The following is a 9530-nucleotide window of genomic DNA, read 5'->3' as shown; positions in this document are numbered from 1 at the left end:
GGCTCATCGTTATGTATGTGCTCAACTTCAATGAACAACGAAACACCGCCACATCCATTAAGTTCTCAGGAATCCTTAACATGACTGTGACATCACTATCACAATTGATACCGCCAAGATTAAAAGCTTCAACAAGGTTGAATTTTCCTAAGCGAGGATACTTAAAACACATCTTTAAATTCCAATGATGAGGACTGATTTGTATTAGATCGTACACAATATTTCTAAGCTCATCATATGTGGTTCTAGGTGTAATATACTGTATTTTTTTGGGATCGATAAAATAATGGATATTTCCATCATCTCGAATAATTTCTCCACCCCAAAAGAAATTCACATGCACGAAACCATCCATTTTCCTAAAATATGAAAGTAAGAAACTGTGTTGAATGGTGCTTTACAGTTAAGAAAGTGGTTGTAGTTATGATGAAAAAATGCAATGGAGTCCGAGGGTGCTTTAATGAGAAAAGAAAGTGATAGGATAAGAAGGAAATATGATGAAAAGTCTGCAAAAAATCTAAAAAGTTGTTTCTTGAAAATCTCACCATAATGAAGATAAATGATATCTCCAAGAAGAAGAGAAGATAAGATGTGCTATTGATAAATATTTAAAGTTTCGATTTATGTTTTGAAATTTATATTTCCAACAAATGATTATAAATTTTAAGAAGTTATTAAAATGAGTGATATCTTCAAAATTTTCGCATGGTTCTCAATACTATTGCTCTTACAATTTTTCACCCCACAAAGTTTCCTATATAATATATTAATCCATATGCTACAACGGCTCATAACATTACTACAATGTCATATAACATAAATCGCAACTACTTGCTAATAGAAAGAGATGATGATTATGTTGGTCTTAGGGTTAGTGATCCAAGGGAGTACTTCGCCGGTGTACGTCGCGAATGGGCCTACCGGCTGAGAGATGACCTATTTGCTATGGGTGTCAAGGTTCCGGTTCATCAATCCCTTACAATGTATTCTGAATCCGGGTAAAGTCCTACTTGGTCATAATTTAGGAGAAAAATGATTAACGCTGTGGCACGTATAAGGAAGGAAAATAATCGAATGTTGTTGCGTAGGAGTCATTACTATATGTTTCAACTTGCGCAAGATTCACTACGCGCTATTGGAAGAGAGCTTACAGAAGCGGAGCAACACAACCTATTACAAAATCAGAACTACCTTTCCGACGATTACATGTCTGATGATTCCCTTTGAATTATGTGTTCTTCTATTTCGTACCTTACTATATTTCTGTACTTCTTTTTTTATTAATGCAAACTTAACTTCAAACAAAAATGCCATTGCATAAAACCCAAGAAATATTAATTTTGGTAATAATTGGAGTAAAATTGGGGCAATTTCAAATTGCTTGTTCAATTTTCATTTACGAGCTACAGTGACTATACAATAACTTGCAAATTCTGTCACAACTGTGAAGCTACTTTCAATGACCGTTCACGGGAAACAACAAACTATAAATCACTGATAAAATTAATTCATACACACAACAGACTATTGACGACCTTATATATAATTCAGACACGCAACCTATTACAACACACACACTGAGTAGTCATTTCAATTTAATTGAAGAAGGAAGCATATGACCTTTACTGACTATTCATGGCAACATAAAGAAAATTGCTTCTGCATTTTTGAAATAGTTAATCCAAAATAATGTACCAAAATAAATCTGTGATAAAGTATGACAAAAGATTCCGACTTGGATGTGACTTATCATTTACTTCAACTGCTAAAAGTAACCACTACGAAATCACTGCTACATATTTCCACTGATATCTTGTGAACAACATGGGGCAGTTACATATTGGTTGTCAAATTTCATTCACGAGCTACAGTGACTATACAATTATAATAATTTCTTGAAAACTTCAATATACGCAGTGAGTAGTCATCTCAAATTAATACAATCAAAATGCATGTGATTTCTGCTTTATTTCAGATCACATGTTGAAAATTGAATCAAAGGGATAAGATGTCAATCAAAAGTGATGACCACAAAATCTGCTGGGATAAGATATGAGGGATAAGGTTGCTTTAAATTCTTCCCTAAAAATAGCAGTTTCCATTTTTCTTTTCTAGCATAAGTTTATAATCTCATACATATTTGCAATTGCTGTGATGGAGAGGCAAGAAATGTGTTTCTGTGGGGTGGAACCTGAGATATCTAATATGTGGACCAGTGAAGTTGTCGGTAGGCGTTGGGAGCGGTGTGCTATTCGAAAGTGTGCTTACTTTGTTTGGCTCGATGAGCCTCTTATAGGCCGTGCTTTGGAAGCTGTTCACCAGCTTTACAAGGAGATGGACAGGAAACACTATGACATGAAAATGGAATTGTGGGTATATTATTAGGAGAAGTTGGTTGCGATTCATTCTCAGGTGATTGAGAAGGTCCGGGAAGTGGAAACCACCATCAACGACGCTCGAATTGAATAAATCCGAAGCTCGGTTATTCCCCATTTGTTTTTCAATGTAGAAGTTGTATTTTTCAAGTAGTGTTGCTTTCAAGTTGTTGTACTTTCAAGCTTTTGTTTTCAAGCTAGAACTTGTATTTAAGATAATACTATAATTCCTATATAGTAATCTCAACTTAACTATTTTACATTCCCTTCTTCCTGTTCGTGTTCGTGAGCTTATCTAACATTTTCCTTACTTTCTTACCATTTTCGGGTGGCTACAAACCACGCATATAAATATTTTTTTCTTCATTTGAATTTTTTTTGTCAAAGTAGTGTAGAAATATTACTATATAAAGTTACAAATTTTAAATTTTGGAGTAAATAACTATATATACAAAAAAAAATCACTCTTCCTTAAAATAGTTCACATTTCCTTGTCAGCAAGCATGTTCGGGTACATATAAATATAGTTTCTTTCATTTTTTTCCCTGAAATTCTTTAAATCTTCTGTTCATAAATCTTCTGTTCAACTTGTCTAGAAATCAAACGGAGCCCTCACATGGCTGCTTATGTGCTCTTCTCGTAGCTTCTATGTTTTTTCTAAATAAAAAATTAAGGTCTGTGGTTTCATGTACTGTTGTGCACTACCAATTTTACCAATTCCATGACAGACGTCAAGACATTTGCATTACTGATATAGGCCCGAATGAAATTTAACATAGGTCGGAATCGAACCCAAGACTTTGGGGACGACGGATGCACAGCTCTTTAACCTACTCTGAAGTCTCAATTAGGAATTACAATTGTATCTGTCAAAATGAGTTTTGCAAAAATCAAACTCGAATTCGATTGTCTTTGCCAAATCCGAACCCGAAAAAACCTGAATCATCAAATCCAAAATCGAACCTATCAAATTTTATTTGTGTTCAATTTGAATTCGGATTTGTAGATATCTACTAAATTGCACCTTGATTCCCATAAATTTTATTGAAAGATTAATAGAATCTTATTCGAGCGAATGACTCATAAATCTAATGATATTGAAATTAACATGTTTAATAATAGTAGTCCACTAATTTTAGACTTTAATGCAATAGTTTGTAATAAGTATAATATTTTTACTACTATTATTAGTAATATATGATATCATATATTATATTAATACTTTCAAAATATCAATATTAGATATATATTACTAATAATATATAACTAATATATTACTAATAATAATATATTACTAATAATAGCAGTAAAAAGATTTCGGGTCAGGTTCAGATCGGAACGAAATAAGTTTCTGGTTTTCGGGTCGGGTTCGAAACGATATGCCTTAAACCCAAACCAGACCCGAAAGAAGTTCCGGCTTAAAATCATACCCAAACCCAAACCCGAAGTATTCGGTTCGGTAAAATCCGATAGAATCTGTACGATCAGGTGTTCATCGGTTCGGTAAAAATTGTCATCCCTAGTTTCATCCCTAGTTTCAGTCCATAAATACATGATTTAAAATGTACCTTAATTTTGGTGATATATTCGACATAATCACAGTCCAACATTTTGGTACCAAATCTAGTAAGGATTAGTCTATTGAGAACTCAAGTTCTTACTACCTAATCTCAAAGAAGGCTCTTTGCTACCAACTCAGACTGATCATTTCTTCAAGCGTCTCCTCAACCCTTTGCCACAATGCTTCTTTCTGATTCTGCAATCAAGGGATATCGTAAAATTTCCGAGTGACAATGTTGATTAATAACAAGTAAATATAAAAAATTCAAGATTAAACCAAAATGTGAAAGCATGCTGAAGATCAATACACAAATACCAGTACAGGATAACAGGACTTAGAAAGAAGTGAATAACAATGGGGCCATAATATCACACTAGAAGATGACCTTAATCTAACTCAAGAACCCTTATCTTATAATAAGCTCACTGTCAGTAAGTTTTCCAGGTTAAAACTCTAAGAACTCTTGGTTGAGTTGTATGAAATCAGTAAGTAGAGTAATGAGTAATTATACAGGATTTTAAGCTTGACAAGCAGAATGAAGCGAGCTAGAACATCCGTAAATCAATTTATCACCTAGACAATAACATAGATAAAGGGTGCCACCTAATCAATTTACGATCTCATCTGTGTATGCTTGGTCCCCCATGATACTCTGGTGTATGATAACTTATTCAAAGAATAGAATATATAAGTAGATTAGAATGGATTGGATGATACTAACAAATCAAACAAGCCACTTTGGAGAAAAAGAATCAGTTAGGATACAAGAATTGAAAGTCATAATAATGAATACAGTAGACTCAAGTAAGGACAGATATAATAGTACCTAAACAAGGTACATGTCTCATTAGCATATTCTGCAGTTAGGTTCACAGGCATGATCAAGGCAGGTTCATCATGTACTGCACTGGTTCATGCATATATCATACTAAAGTAAATTGGAAGATGCCAAATTGCCAACGAATTATTTTAGCCACTTCCACAAAAATGAAGGGATTATGATAGAAGAACAACAACTCATATTATTCAGACAGTGAAGAGAGAAGACTGGAACCTTTGACTACTTTTTTCATTGGCATATACGAACGATATAGCGGAGTTTGGGCTGTTGATTTTACCGGATTATATAGGAAGATGCAAATAAATCATACAATCAACTTTGGCAGGTAAAGAATAAATTAGAGTGACATTATTGAAATTTAGAATTATACCAACAAAATGAACAAAGTGGCCTTCAATATTAACCAAGATTTAGAAGTACCTTAGGCTGCTTGTCTCCTCTGAATGTCTTATTTTCTTGTTACCCTTCTCTACTGAAGTGCTTGCACTCCTTTTAAGGCAAGCGAAAGGAGTCAATTGTGGAGAGATAATTCCAGATCCTTTTCCAGAATGTTCATCAAATTTAATAGCATTGTCCTCCACTTGCTTTAGGTGTTCAATCTGCCCAGAAATCTCTTCTCTATCAGCATGCATTGATTCTCTTTGCTTCTGCAGTATCTGCCTCTGCACCTTAAATTCTTCAGTTGCATTTTTTAGCTCTTCCCATTCCTCGTTTCTGCTCTTACGGTCCAAATTGGTTTCTCTCCTTTTAGTATCAAGTTTATTCAATTCTCTATTAACTTGCTCAGTTTCCCTGGCCAAAGTTTCCCAGAGTGAATATATACGGAGTAATACTTTCTTCTTTTCTTCGTTAAAAGCTCTCTCTCTTTCCGCCAGATAACTTTTTATCTCTTGACATCTATTAGAAAGACAATCTTCTAGATCCTTGTTTTGCACCTCAATATTGTGCAAGAATACTGAACGCTCTTCCTGAATCTTACTAAACCACTCTGAACGCTCATGCTCCATCATAATCATAGATGCTTCTTGATCCAGAGAATGTGATTTATTGTCATGTTTATACTGACACTGCATTGCATCTTTAAACTTTTTTAGGTTATGCTCATACTTAAATATTTTGAGGCTATGAAGTTCCATCCTCTAGAATCTTGTCTAGAGTTTTTTTCAGTACAGCAAAACATTCTGCTTCCATTTGCAATTCTTTCCGTTTTTCGATGATTAATTGCCAGCCACTTTCTAATTTAAGAATAAGCTCTTTCATCTTATCAGCTTCTACCTCAAGTCCCTGCTTCTGCACTTTAACTGTTTCAATTTCTTCTTTAAGTTTCAGTTCAAGAACAAACAGTTCACTTGTTTCAGTTTCTCCGGGGGGGCTTCATTTGATTTGATTTCTTTTTCCTTCAGTATACTAAACTTCTTCATTGAACTTCTTTCTTTATCCACCACTGATCTCAACTGCATTTCCAGGTCATGATCATTTTCTAGTATCAGCTCTTCTCTATGGTGAAGGTCCTCCAGAGAATTATTCTTCACAGGTTTCTCCTGTAAAACCAGTAGCTTTTCCTCTCTCTTTTTAGCCTCACATTCCCTCGTGGTCACAGCCTGATAAATCTCAATAAAACAGACTCATAAGAAGATAGCAATAGATAATAAAAAACACATAAAGTTTAACAAACGACACCCACTGTATACTACTAATCTCCTCCCTTGCAAGCAGCGAAGATGCCTTTATCTCGAGATTTGCTTGTTTCTCAAAGAAGGCTTGTAAATCCTTCCCATGTTTATTTTTTGATTCCTCTAACTCCTCCAGACGCAATTCATGAGTCATCAAAGATGTCTTCATTTCGAGAATTTCTTGTTCCTTGGCCAAGTCTTGAAGATCCTTTTTAATTTTAATAATTAATTTATCTACTGTGTTCATACGAGCAAGTTCTACAAACGCATAAGATGCCATTTGCCCGAATCTTGATTTTTCTTCAACCAAGAGCTGAAGATCATTCTCTAGTTTATATTTTGATGCCTCTAACTCCTCCTGTAGCCGATTCAATTCCTGAATCCTCGAAGATGTAATGTTCCTGTTGATTTAGTGAAACTTGCCCATTATTGTAATTCTTCTTGTAATAGACAAAGAAAAACAGATTTTTCCAAAAAAAAAAAAAAATCATAGATTCTTAAAGCCATACAACTGTATGTAGATGGCACATCTACCTAATGATAAATGGTTGTAAATATATAGGTTTAAAACAGGTGCCATAATGCTAAAGAGTGATACAAATGCTACATTGAACAAGGACTGAATATTGTATGAGTTAGTTTACATAGCTAATAAACCGATAGAACTTGGGTTTTTACATAAAACATGATGCTAATGAAATGGCAGTAAACGATATTAAAATGTTGTAAGATAACAGAGACATTTTGAGGAGTGCTGACATACTCAGTTGTGAATGATGTTGAATGTGTCCTTGATTAATCTTTTTCTGCGTCAACTTCATGCAACTTTCCAGAAGGTAAAATTTCAACAGCATCCTCCGCTATGCATTCAGGTGTATTTTCAAAGCCTAGTGTTTCAACTTCACTTTCAACTTCATGCCACTTTGAGATCTTAATATGAAATTTGAGAAATGAGATCAATTATTAACACATTTTTAATAGGTCTTAGAGCATCTCCAATAAATTCTTTAAACATGCTCTTAAGTCTAAAAATAAAGAATATGATTCAAAATGAAACTCTAATAGACTCTCAGAGGCTCTTTAAAACTCTAAGAAGGTTCTTCTTACTCCTCTCTTTTAAGAGCCACTATTATCTCTTAACTTATATTTTAGGGAAAATCAATTCTTTCGTCCTTTAATTTTATGCTGTTTTTGATTAAGATCCCTGAACTACAAAACATTTTTTTACGATCCTTATACATCTAAACATTCTAATTAAAGTCCTTCCGTTAAAAATTGACTAACAGACGTTAGTCATGTCTGACGTGTAAATTGAAAAAAATTAAAAGAAAATGACTTGGAAACTAGTAGGACATGTTATAGCAAAATTAGACACGGAGAAATCACGTGAGACATACTTTCCCCGTTTTATAACATCCAATTTAAAATACAAATAGCCAAAAAACGTTAAAAGATACTTTGGGGGTTTAATTAGGGTTAAGGGAGAATTGGGGATAGGTAATTCATCAGCAAATTGGTTGGATCGAAAGCTTGTTTGACCATCATCAAGGTATATGTGTATATATTTAAGGCTTCACAAAAACATTCATCACATATTAGTGATAAACCCTAATTATTTTATTATCTTGCAGATGGGATTATACCATGTGAACATACGGATTCATCACGGCGGGGAGTTTACTACAAAGGATGGAGTAAGATATTACAAAGCAGGTAAAGTTGAATACATTTACGACCAAGATTTAGATGTAATCACTCTTGTTGTATGTCATAAATTTGTAAATACTGATCTTGGCTATAAGGATTATAAAATTTATTGGCACAAGGAAGGTTCTTTACTTGATAGTTGTACTATATTGTGGAATGATGATGTTGTAGGAGAGATGAATGCATATGCTTTGAAATTTGGTACTGTTATTATATATGTTGATCATGCTTGTGAGATTGGTACTAATGCTCCTGAAATTGATGGTAATGAGAAGAAAATTGATGACAGTCATAGTGATAACAGTGAGAGTGAATGGAATGAGAGCGAGGAGGATGAGAGTGATGAAGAGTATAGTGGAAATGAAAGTGATAAAGACGAGGAGTTTCTTGAAATTATAGAGAAGAAAAAACAACTAAGGCTAAAAAAATCCAAATAAAGATGAAAATGAGAGCTTAGATGATAATTTGCATGTTCCATCAAGTACTTTACTCAATAAAAATGATAAGAAAGATTCAAAAATAAGGAAAAAAGTAGACTTGGGTAAAAACACTAAATGGGAGAGTGACCGTGACAGTGATAGCTTTAGAATGCCTTCTAAAGAGTCATCAGACTCTAATGATTATGATGAAGAATTATCCAAGTTTGTGCGGAGAGAAAAAGGACCATCATATGTTGCATTTAATCCTAGAACCCCAATGAAGTATATTGAATTTGAGCCTGGATTATTGTTTACTAGCGTATCAGTCTTGAAGCATGCTGTGATTGACTATGCTGTAGAACAAAAGAGAGATATTTGGTTTTCTAAGAATGATTTGCGAAGGGTCCAGGCTAAGTGTAGACCAAATTGTCCTTGGTATTTGTATTCTAGTAAGATTGATGTGGATGGAACTTTTCAAATTAAAATATATAACAAACAACACAGTTGCATCTTAGTGCATAAAGATAGTTTTGTGAGGTCTGATTGGTTGGCAAGGAAATTTGGGAATCAAATCAGGGCAAATCCTAAATGGAAGCTACGAGAGTTTCAACAACATATCAATGAAATTCATGCTATGATAGTATCAAAAAATCAAAGTTGGTTAGTTAAAAAGTTAACATTATCTGAAATTGAAAGTGAAATTGGTAAGCAATACAAGAGACTGTATGATTATGGAGCAGAGATATTGAGGTCAAATCCAGGAAGCACAATCAAGATTGGTGTTGAGAAAAATGATAGTGATAACTTAGGTACTTTTAAAAGAATGTATATTTGTTTTGCTGCTGTGAAAGAGGGTTTTGCTCAAGGGTGTAGGAAGTTCATTGGTTTAGATGGTTGTTTCTTGAAGAGTTTTGTGAAGGGTGAGCTACTGGCTGCAATATGAAGAGATGGGAA

General features: G+C 34.0%; 1 pseudogene; it reads right to left on the bottom strand.

The window, feature by feature from the left end:
• Positions 1–5187: 5187 nt before the first annotated feature.
• Positions 5188–6730, bottom strand: LOC141691160 (uncharacterized; annotated as a pseudogene).
• Positions 6731–9530: the final 2800 nt, after the last annotated feature.

The sequence above is a fragment of the Apium graveolens genome, chromosome 10, assembly GCF_009905375.1.
Source record: "Apium graveolens cultivar Ventura chromosome 10, ASM990537v1, whole genome shotgun sequence".
NCBI lineage: Eukaryota > Viridiplantae > Streptophyta > Magnoliopsida > Apiales > Apiaceae > Apium > Apium graveolens.
The sequence above is the reverse complement of the archived record's forward strand: the minus strand, read 5'-3'. Positions and strand labels throughout refer to the sequence as shown.